Here is a 12941-nt window from a genome sequence, read left to right on the forward strand (position 1 = left end):
CCATAATCTGTCCAATAAAGTTTTTTTCCAGCTCCATCAACGGCTAAACCACGCACAACTTAAATAATGATGACAATTAAACAATTACTGCAATCCCAACCTATGAAATTTACTTTATATGCTAAAGACTAAAACTGTGTTAACACATAATGATTCTCAACCCTCTACTAGGTTATGTATTATATTATACTAAACTTTAGCACGAGGACGAAAACGTTTACTTTAACGGATGACGTCAAACTACTCATTTGCATAACAGTGTAGTTCATAATTCAGCAAACAGTTGCGTTTTAACGTACTTGTTTGTAAATTTGATTTGAACGCAACGCATGTGTCGCGCACGCAACATACGCCGCTCGCATCAAAATAATTGCCTTGGGCCGACAAGAGAATTATCCCTATCTAGCTGGGCATTTTAACTAGCATAATTATTATTAGCTGATAAATAGCATATTGCGATGAACAAATATTATTGTTTGACTTACTTATAAACATAAAACAATTTATTTTTTTAAAATAAAATAATTAAATTTACCATTTTGTTTCCTTAATTATTGAATGATCTTTAATGTTTCGATACCATTTGGTTAACGTTTTTTACGTCCCTATGTTTCAGAAATAAGGTTTTCTACACAATTAACTATATTGTTTCGTAATGCTTGCTCACGTAGACAGAAAAAAAGTATGTTAGGCCTATATATATAATTTAAGGCGTATCTTAAAAAAGCAAGGCAGTATAACAATTGAACCGTACGATATTTATTTTAAATGAAAAGTTGGACATTTTAATGATGGTAACATTATATAATTTGTGCGTTCGGTAGGTGTTTTAACATACTTTGATTTAAACGCAACGCATGTATCGCGCATGCAACATACGCCGCTCGCATTAAAAAACAATTGCCTTGGGCCGCTGAGAGAATTAGCCCTACCTATAATCAGCTGAGAAATAGCATATTGTGAACAAATCTTATTGTTTGACTTAATTAAAAACATAACTTTAAATTTATCATTTTGTTTTCTTAATTATTCTGCAGCAATGTAATGATCTTCCATGTTCCGATACCCTTTGGTTAACGTTTTTCACGTCGCTATTTTTCAGAAATAAGGTTCTCGACGCAACTAATTATATTTTTTCGTAATGCTTGCTCACGTATAAAGAAAAAAATTATTATATATATAATTTAAGGCGTATCTTAAAAAAGCAAGGCAGTATAATAATTGAACCGTACGTTAATTTCTTTTCGAAAAGTTGGACATTTTATGATGGAAACATTATAGGCCTATAAGTTCGGAGGTCTAAAAAAGATTTCAATTTCGTCGTCAAGACCGGCACTATTTTAGATTATAAATTTCAAGAATCTCTTTTGAGGTTTAGGTACAAACAAGCTTTTGTGGGATTCCTTAGATATTAGTGAGTGACATTGCAAGATATAGCTTGGGTTTTACAAGAACATTGATCCTATTGCAGTAAAGTAGTAATTATATTTCGTGGCAATTTATTTAAAAATAATTAGATAATGTCTTTATTTTTACAGAGCATGATATATTGATTGTATTCCATGTTGTTTTTAATAGTTACTTTTATTGTTTATGTTTATGATCTTCATAATAATCTTGTACGTGTATTTCTGTAGGTTTTATTATTAATTATGTTCGGTGTTTTGATTTCTAGTATTTATTGATTATAGTATACCCTTTATTATCCCAGGTTTTTTAGTTCTTGTATGTAGAGGAAACGACAAAAGAAAGATTTTTTTTGCGAAAGCGGGAAATAAAAGATTTGCCTATACAAATTATAAATATGCTGTAAAATGGTTTAACTTCTGCTACTGTACGCATTTGGACTAGGCGCTATCTTTCCTAACCTATACATCTGTTATCAACGCTTACTGAAATCTTTCGATTCAGAAATCCTAAATCCGATCCCGTTATCTACAATTTCTGAAAAATCAGACGAATTGATAAATGGTGCTTATACTATAACATCCTATGCAAAAAGAGGTTAAACGTAAATGTCCTAACGACATTATGTTACTTTAGTATCCTCAAACATTTAATTATGATTATTAGGCCTAAACAACAGCGTTTAGTTCAACAACGTTTGGTTCAACCTTGAAATAACTCTGAAGAGTTGGTCTATTTGGACTACATGATGATGATGATGATGATGATACACTTTCTACCAAATAATTAGGCATATTCTTAAAAAATAAATTAACATAGCAAAAATACATTTCTTTTGCATACATTTTGAATTAAAAGTTAATGAAATTCAAACAAATGCTCTAAAAATGCATGATGCTTATTTTTCCTAATAAAACATATAAAAATGAATAGAATATTACCAGCAGTTGATCCCAAAGACAAAAACACTTCATGTTGGTTAGTGACAAGTGAAAACCGTTCAATGGTGTCCTTGCTGTTATCAGACCAATACAGCGTTAATGTGCTGGTATCATACTCGACAGCGTAGGGTTCAGTTAATCCGACATTCTGAATAACTGCTTCAAAAATTAAAGTTGCGTTGTCACTGAAACTAATGTTTGTCATATATATTCCAGGAGGATCCTGGTTTACTACAAACATAACATCACCTGTATTATTAAAATATAAAAAAAACGCTTACTTGAATATATAACCTAAATAAACAATAAGTGTAACAAAATTAAACATTAACGTCCTAATTATTATTCTATTAAACATTAATTAATGGGTTAAAATTGTTTGCTGTTCCATAAATAAACGCATGAGCAAATCAAATACAATACCTATGCACAAAAACAAAAGCGAATTTGCAAAGTTCCAAAGGACTAAAGCTGCTTTAAGAGGCGACTTACATGTACCGAAATTAACATTGGGATGTTTCCGTCGTTCTTGTAGTTATTTTGCGACACATTTATATTATGTATTACCATCTGTTTTAAACGAGTCATTCAATTCCTTTAAATTTAAGTTTTAAAAATATATTGTATTGTATTTTTTTATTGAATGTTATATTGTATAGAGTTTAACAAAGTTAAGTATAATCGATGTTTATATTATTTTAAAGGCCTCTAAAGGATACTATTTGGCCTTAGGTTGTGTGTGTCTTAATGTTGGGCATGATTTAGGCTAATTTCACTACAAGCATGTGTATGCGAATTTGGTGTAATGGTTATGTAACCAGTCTTTCAACTAGTATCAGTCAGTCAATCACTAACAATAGAACAGCAACACCAAAAACAAACGGGTGAATTTTAAAAGAAATAAGTTTTTTTAAAACTACTCGTATAAAAAAACAAATTATGTTTTAAAATTACAAATCAAAAATTATAACTCTTGCCTCTTGTACAAAAATGAAGTTTTTTGGACAAGTAGTTCTCGAGAAAATGCAACTTCAGTTTACTTGTTACTTTAAGACTGCTCGCCGGCTTTTGACAAATTCTGTCCTATCTTTTAACACTAGCAGGTCTGAAAAGTATACTAAAAAGTGGTCCAGAAATGGGACCGTGGTCCCAAAATTTAATGAAATGGTCCTTGACCACATATCTACCTGTATTTTCATTTTGGTAAAGATCTTGTAATTACTTTTTGAGTAATACTGCTAACAAACAAACAGACAAACGCGATCAACTACATAATAGTTATGCCTTAAGTGTCTTTCACACCTGGAAATCACCTCTCAATGTTTCGTATTCACGACGCACCTTGCGCGGCTCGTGACGTGCCAATATTTTTACTCGATATGCGTACATGTGGTAGATGTAAATGCTTCAGGAAAAAATATTTAATATCATATCTAGTTACCGATATATTTGTTTTATTTACCGTCACCCGTGTGTGAACGAATAACAAGAACAAGGAAATTTTAAGTTCAATGTTGTAAATAAATTGTGATTATTAAAAATGTTTAATAATGTTATAATACTCTATTCCGGAAAACCTTGTTTAAAATAATAACAGTAACGAAGTAATTCATATTTAATTCGTACAATACACAGTAGCCTACTTTGAAGAGCATAAACTTCAAGGTTATTTAGACCAAACGTCTTTGTATTAACTTTTTAAAATTCTTAAAAAGTGTAGGTCCTACTATAGCAAAATATAAGGGAATTAATGAAAAAGGGAGGAAAAACGGAATACAAAGATTTAAAAATGTTATTGATAAAGTTTATCAAATTGTGATGACATTAATTAATTGTGATTTTATGTGATGACATGAAAGATAATATGAATGTGAATAAAGTGGTGTTTACGCCACAAAAGAGAACAAAAAAAAACACCAAGTTTCTTCCTAAATTTAGAAGCAGTTAGTCGGAGATACCCTTTACATTTACAGCATTGGTAAATACTAAAATATATTATTAACATACCTTTACATAAATGTAGAAGTACAGACAGAAAAAAACAGACGAATTTCCAACAGGCCATTTTTAGAAACAATCTAACTTCACAGTCTGTTAATAAACAATGTTCAATTACGTCGTCAAAAACGAATATGCTGTATATCACACGGTCGCAATATTATAACTAACGCTATCTTGTTGCGATTTGTTTATTAATAACGCTATATTATTCAAATTAATCTAATACATATTTAAGACTGACAATAATATACTTTATATTCACATAAACACAATAAAATTACTTTTAAGACAATATTTTATTTTATATTATTATTATTTAATATATATAGATACATAGAGACCATTCATATTGCTTTTCATGAAAATCGATATATCGGTGACGTAATAAAAAAATTATAATAGTCTTTCTTACATTATCTTCGTGGAAGGAAATGTTTTGCCAAGAGTTAATTTTTATGGCGTTCACTCGACTCGGATGCATCTTCAACTTTTTTAGCCATGACAGTTTTTATAAATAATAAAATATGTACGTGCATGTATGTGTGCATAATAGGAAAATAACAATGAGTTATGAATTTATTTTTATTCATTTCTAGGTTAAAATAGCAATAACGCATTTATTTCATACATTAGCAGACTAATTAAGTACTTTATATGCACATAAATACAACACAATTGTACATTTGACGTTCACTCGACTCATGCATCTTTAACTTTATTTAGCCATAACAGTTTTTATAAATAATAAAATATGTACGTGCATGAAACGGGGGAATAATAGGAAAATAACAATGAGTTATGAATTTATTTTGTATTCATTTCTAGGTAAAAAATAGCAATAACGCTAGTATTAAAATTAATTTTATATTGGCGGACTAATTTAAAAGTACTTTATATGCACATAAACACAACAGAATTGTACTTGTATTTGATAACACACACAAGTAAACTTTATAGTATTTTATTGTCTTCAAAAAATACAGAATCAATAACTTAATAAACTTACCTTAGGCCTATTACTGGATAAGTTTAGAGCTTATTTATTAAAGATGTATTGTCTCCCGAAAAAATAATTCTTATAAAATTGTTTGTTGAATACTCCATTTTAATGTCACAATAGTTATTCACTTTGACCAAAAATTGGAGCAAAACAAAATTATTTACTTTAAAAAAAAATGTAATTTAAAGCCAACAAAAAATGGTCAAATTGGCTGCTAGCCAATTTTTGGTTGAATTTAACCATTTATTTTGTCATTTTATTAGTGAAAACTTTACTTTTTGTTTTTTTTTCTACGAAAATGATCAACTTTATTGAAACTACAAAATAACCTATTCAAAGTGTGATTTAATTAATCTTCAGATCATTTTTCATGTTTTAGGGGGACAACAAATCGTTAAGCAGGCCGCTTTAAACACATTTTAGAAGACCAACAAAATATCCTACTGTATATGTAAGCAATTTGAAAATCATTAGCTACATTAACAAAATTCAATACCAAACTGAATTGAAGGAGTCACGCGACGACGGCCAATTGCTGGTCAATTATACTTTTAGCATTTTACTCAAAATTTTAGGAGAATGAAAAAAAAACACAAATAAACATATAGATCTAGACGTACCAATATCGAGTACCATCAATATCACTGGATTTGATCATTTATGTCGGTGTTTTTTAAATATTTTTTGTTGAGTATGCCATTTTAATGTCACATAATAGTTGACAAACTGGATCGAAAAAGATATACATATTTTTCTGAATTTTATTAAAAATTATTCGTTTCTTTTGTCTTTTTATAACTTTATTAAAACTGTAAAATGGCCAATCCAAAGATTTCATTAGTCTTTTTTTCATGTTTTGGGGGACAATACATCTTTAACGTTTGTTAGTTTAGGCCGGAAATATTAAATAACACGCCCTCTGTCACTCTCTCTGCATTTTTTCAAGCAATATTTTTATAACATTGCTTACATAAACATCTACAGCTTCATGTTTTATAGCCATGTCAGTTTTTTTGTTAAAGAATAAAATATGTACGCACATGTATGTGTATTATATGTACATAATATAAAAATACGCCTAAAATGTTTTCCGACAACTTTATTGTTTATTTTCAATAAAGTTGTCGTTTTATGCGTATTAAAATATTTGTTATGGTGTTCGCTCACAAAAACATCTACAGCTTCAGGTTTTTATAGCCATGTCAGTTTTGTTGTTAAAGACTAAAATATGTACGCGCATGTGTGTGTATTATGTATGTACATAATATAAAACAATTGCACCTACAATGCTTTTTCGACAACTTTATTTAAGCGTTTAATTAAGTTGTACATTGTAACTAAGATACCGTTAAATAAACAATTTAAGTTACCTTAGATACAGTGCGTAATCAATAATCATCTCTTTTAATTCACTACATCATAACCAACAATGGTGTTTGTACAAGCAGGGAAGAGTTAACTCTTCCCTGGTACAACAAGGATGTAGTCCGATACAGAATATTTTTGAAGCGCGCATGCGCAATAGGTGACTTTAACTATGTAGGAATGTGTGGATTATATTGTTTAGAATAAAGGTGTCTTGGTCTGTTACACTGAACACCTTTTTTTATCGAATGTTTGCAATATTATACAATATCAAAAACAATATGTAGGCCCTACTTGCGACAAATGCTACTTCTTTTACTCACTATGGCCTAGGCCTACAGTTTATAATTGTAATAGTTTGACAAAATGTTATAAATGTCGCATACACAATATGCATACTACTGTATGTAATAACATACACGTCATTGTTTTCGAAAATAAGATTATGGTATAGGCCTAATACTATAGTTTTTAAAACTACACTGTAGGCCTAATACTCTTAAATAATTATTTTTTTTTGTAACTAATTAACTTAATTGTCTATTTGTTCTTCTCCACTATTATCTTTTTTAGACCTAGTGCAAAACTTGTACTATTGCCCGAGTTTTTGTAAACCAATTTGTAATAATTTTACTAAAGTAATCTGGGGTCTCTTTTTCAATACATTTCAATTCAAGAAACATTTATTGACCAAAAATATTATAGCATAACATTAACAATGGTTGGCATATAATATATATAGTCGCGATTATATTTTTCTGAATTTTATTAAAAATTATTCGTTTCTTTTGTCTTTTTATAGGCCTAAGTGAAATATTTTTTTTTTTTGATTTATAACTTTATTAAAACTGTAAAATGGCCAATCCAAAGATTTCATTAGTCTTTTTTTCATGTTTTGGGGGACAATACATCTTTAACAATATCCTTTTTGTACAGATTGTCCCATAAGGCTACAAGATGTTCTTTTCAACCAGTTCTTGCTTTTGCTTTAGCTTCATTCCATGATATCCAGCCTAATGTGTCTCCAGATTGCTTTGTGTCGACTCGGAAACTTACTCGACAAATACAATTTTCGATACCCAGATCATTGGCCTGAGATGGTATTTCGAATCGACGCGTCGTCATTGGTCAAATCATTTGCATTGCACTTATATACAAACAAAACATTCATATTGATATATTAAAAATCGATATATCGGTGACGTTAATATCTTATTATATTCATAAGCTCTGTCAACACTATCAAACTAGTTTGACAACAAATTGTGATGTGTCCAAGTATAGTATATGCTATAGATATGCCCATCATTATAGTGATATAAGATCATCATTTCCATATTTGGGCACATCACTTTTTTTGTCACGTAAAGTTTGTTAGTTTAGCCCGGAAATATTAAATAACACGCCCTCTGTCACTTTCTCTGCATTTTTTTAAGCAATATTTTTGTAACATTGCTTACATAAACATCTACAGCTTCATGTTTTATAGCCATGTCAGTTTTTTTTTGTTAAAGAATAAAATATGTACGCACATGTATGTGTATTATATATGTACATAATATGAAAATGCGCCTACAATGTTTTCCGACAACTTTATTGTTTATTTTCAATAAAGTTGTCGTTTTAGGCGTATTAAAATATTTTTTATGGTGTTCGCTCACAAAAACATCTAACAGCTTCATGTTTTTATAGCCATGTCAGTTTTGTTGTTAAAGACTAAAATATGTACGCGCATGTGTGTGTATTATGTATGTACATAATATAAAACAATTGCACCTACAATGCTTTTTCGACAACTTTATTTAAGCGTTTAATTAAGTTGTACATTGTAACTAAGATACCGTTAAATAAACAATTTAAGTTACCTTAGATACAGTGCGTAATCAATAATCATCTCTTTCAATTCACTACATCATAACCAACAATGGTGTTTGTACAACTCTTCCCTGGTACAACAAGGATGTAGTCTGATACAGATTATTTTTGAAGCGCGCATGCGCAATAGGTGACTTTAACTATGTAGGAATGTGTGGATTATATTGTTTAGAATAAAAGTGTCTTGGTCTGTTACACTGAACACCTTTTTTATCGAATGTTTGCAATATTATACAATATCAAAAACAATATGTAGGCCCTACTTGGGACAAATGCTACTTCTTTCACTCACTATGGCCTAGGCCTACAGTTTATAATTGTAATAGTTTGACAAAATGTTATAAATGTCGCATACAAAAATGCATATATTACACTACTGTATGTAATAACATACACGTCATTGTTTTCGAAAATAAGATTATGGTATAGGCCTAATACTATAGTTTTTAAAACTACACTGTAGGCCTAATACTCTTAAATAATTATTTTTTTTTGTAACTAATTAGCTTAATTGTCTATTTGTTCTTCTCCGCTATTATCTTTTTTAGACCTACTGCAAAACTTGTACTATTGCCCGAGTTTTTGTAAACCAATTTGTAATAATTTTACTAAAGTAATCTGGGGTCTCTTTTTCAATACATTTCAATTCAAGAAACATTTATTGACCAAAAATATTATAGCATAACATTAACAATGGTTGGCATATAATATATATAGTCGAGATTATATTTTTCTGAATTTTATTAAAAATTATTCGTTTCTTTTGTCTTTTTATAAGTGAAATAATTTTTTTTTTTGATTTATAACTTTATTAAAACTGTAAAATGGCCAATCCAAAGATTTTATTAGTCTTTTTTTCATGTTTTGGGGGACAATACATCTTTAACAATATCCTTTTTGTACAGATTGTCCCATAAGGCTACAAGATTCTCTTCAACCAGTTCTTGCTTTTGCTTTAGCTTCATTCCATGATATCCAGCCTAATGTGTCTCCAGATTGCTTTGTGTCGACTCGGAAACTTACTCGACAAATACAATTTTCGATACCCAGATCATTGGCCTCCTGAGATGGTATTTCGAATCGACGCGTCGTCATTGGTCAAATCATTTGCATTGCACTTATATACAAACAAAACATTCATATTGATATATTAAAAATCGATATATCGGTGACGTTAATATCTTATTATATTCATAAGCTCTGTCAACACTATCAAACTAGTTTGACAACAAATTGTGATGTGTCCAAATATAGTAGTGATATGCCCATTATTATAGTGATATGAGATCATCATTTCCATATTTGGGCACATCACTTTTTTTGTCACGTAACGTTTGTTAGTTTAGGCCGGAAATATTAAATAACACGCCCTCTGTCACTCTCTCTGCATTTTGCCAAGCAATACTTTTTATAACGTCAGCTTACATAAACATCTACAGCTTCATGTTGTATAGCCATGTCAGTTTTTTTGTTAAAGAATAAAATATGTACGCACATGTATGTGTATTATATATGTACATAATATGAAAATACGCCTACAATGTTTTCCGACAACGTTATTGTTTATTTTCAATAAAGTTGTCGTTTTAGGCGTATTAACATATTTTTTATGGTGTTCGCTCACAAAAACATCTACAGCTTCATGTTTTTATAGCCATGTCAGTTTTGTTGTTAAAGACTAAAATATGTACGCGCATGTGTGTGTATTATGTATGTACATAATATAAAACAATTGCACCTACAATGCTTTTTCGACAACTTTATTTAAGCGTTTAATTAAGTTGTACATTGTAACTAAGATACCGTTAAATAAACAATTTAAGTTACCTTAGATACAGTGCGTAATCAATAATCATCTCTTTCAATTCACTACATCATAACCAACAATGGTGTTTGTACAAGCAGGGAAGAGTTAACTCTTCCCTGGTACAACAAGGATGTAGTCTGATACAGATTATTTTTGAAGCGCGCATGCGCAATAGGTAGTTTAACTATGTAGGAATGTGTGGATTATATTGTTTAGAATAAAAGTATCTTGGTCTGTTTATACACTGAACACCTTTTTTATCGAATGTTTGCAATATTATACAATATCAGAAACAAAGTAGGCCCTACTTGGGACAAATGCTACTTCTTTTACTCACTATGGCCTAGGCCTACAGTTTATAATTGTAATAGTTTGACAAAATGTTATAAATGTCGCATACATAAATGCATATATTACACCACTGTATGTAATAACATACACGTCATTGTTTTCGAAAATAAGATTATGGTATAGGCCTAATACTATAGTTTTTAAAACTACACTGTAGGCCTAATACTCTTAAATAATTATTTTTTTTTGTAACTAATTAACTTAATTGTCTATTTGTTCTTCTCCACTATTATCTTTTTTAGACCTAGTGCAAAACTTGTACTATTGCCCGAGTTTTTGTAAACCAATTTGTAATAATTTTACTAAAGTAATCTGGGGTCTCTTTTTCAATACATTTCAATTCAAGAAACATTTATTGACCAAAAATATTATAACATAACATTAACAATGGTTGGCATATAATATATATAGTCGAGAGACTACAAAAGGCCCGATGTACCTGTCGCTGTAGTCCCTCTTTACATTATACAAGTACAAAATAATAATAATACAACACTTAAGCTAATCTTAATTAGCCGTTACGTACATTATATCAGTATATAAAAAAAAGAATACAGTATCTTAATTAATTAGGTAACCATCTGAGGTATCCTTTAATAAAAAGATATTCTTTAATGGACCTTTTTAAACTTTTGCCATGCTTATGCACCATGCTTGGAATTTTATTACAGAAATAATTCCAAAGTTTAGGTCCATTTATATGAATAAAGTGTTGGCCGCAAGTTAGTCTTGAGAAAGGTACATTCATTGCATATTTGTGTCTAAGATTGTGATAATTGTTGTCATGCTTACTAAAAATGTTAAGAACATATTGTGGTAACACACCACGCCTAACATTATCCATGAAGCCTATAACATTTAGTTTATGGATGTCGTGAATATTACACTCTCTATCATAAAAACCCGGTTTCATCATTTTCTTGAATGTACAATAACTTTATTGACCGTACACTTTTGTATCAGTGGCAACACACTCATTGGGTGCAGTCAACTTAAACTACATAGGCCCCACAAATCAACATTATATAACCAAAAAAATTTTAAAAAAAACGAAGAACTATATATATGTATGTACACTTAGCGATACATACATACACAATACATACAATAGTAATACAAAACCAATGTAGGCCTAGTGACTTTTCTTAACTTGATTATTAAGCAACAATGCCAATTAGCTCTTTTTAAACTCAGATCTTTTTTCCCAGGCAACTTTAAGAAAATGTTTAGGCCTACAATATTTGTCAAATGCTGCCAAGACAGCTTTACTAAGACCCATGTTAATGTCCCACCCTAAAACTAAAATTGTTTTTTCATTAACATTAGCATTTATAAAATATTCCCCTGTAGCAGACTCAAAATTTCAAGGTCATTATTTAGCTTTACTAATTCAATCTCTCTTACATTAAAACAATGTTGTAGGCCTATATTTTCTATTTCACCACTCTGGCATATAGTGCAGTGGCCAGATATTTATTTAGACCATTTACAGGTTCGTCCATCAAGGGGTAAAGTATTCGATCTTAGGCCTAATTTAAATTTTAAGCTTGCACCTGTGAAATTGGTTTTATCAAGGAGATAACATTGAAGGCTAGGACTTTCTTTTAGCTTGGAGTAATCTTCAAGGGGTGATTTTTGGTTTTATTTAACCAATCTAAATTGCATCTGCATGATCATCTTGGTTTTAACGGAGAATTAATTAAATGTAAAATTGTCTGTATCAAAAACGTGTTCAAACATATTTAAATCTTGGCATTTAGCCTATCTAAGGTTTCCTTACAAAAAGCTGTATTTTAAAATCTATTTTTATAAATTTTAAAATTTAGGCCTAAAAACATGCAGTGGAGTGAAATATTCCGGCCATACATTCATGGCCCCTATTTATTATACGTTTGAGGTATTTTATTAGTAATTTCAGGTGTTTTTGATAAATCGCCATATAGTGCTTGTTGCGGTGTGCATCTGGGAGCTTTTATCTGGCCATTTGTAGCTGTAACTTTTCTATCGTAATTAGGCCTATCTCTTTTTTAATTACAGTGCCATACACCACATGTATAATTAATCGAGGGAAGTGCTATTGTCTTCCGAAATTGACCCTCTTACAATTATCAAGGTTTCCTATTATACCTTTAATATACGAGATTAAACGATTTTATTTTTGTAAATCCCTAGGGTTTAATTCTTTTCGCAGGGG

This window comes from Antedon bifida, chromosome 11 (assembly GCF_963402885.1).
Source record: "Antedon bifida chromosome 11, ecAntBifi1.1, whole genome shotgun sequence".
NCBI classification, from domain to species: Eukaryota; Metazoa; Echinodermata; class Crinoidea; order Comatulida; family Antedonidae; genus Antedon; species Antedon bifida.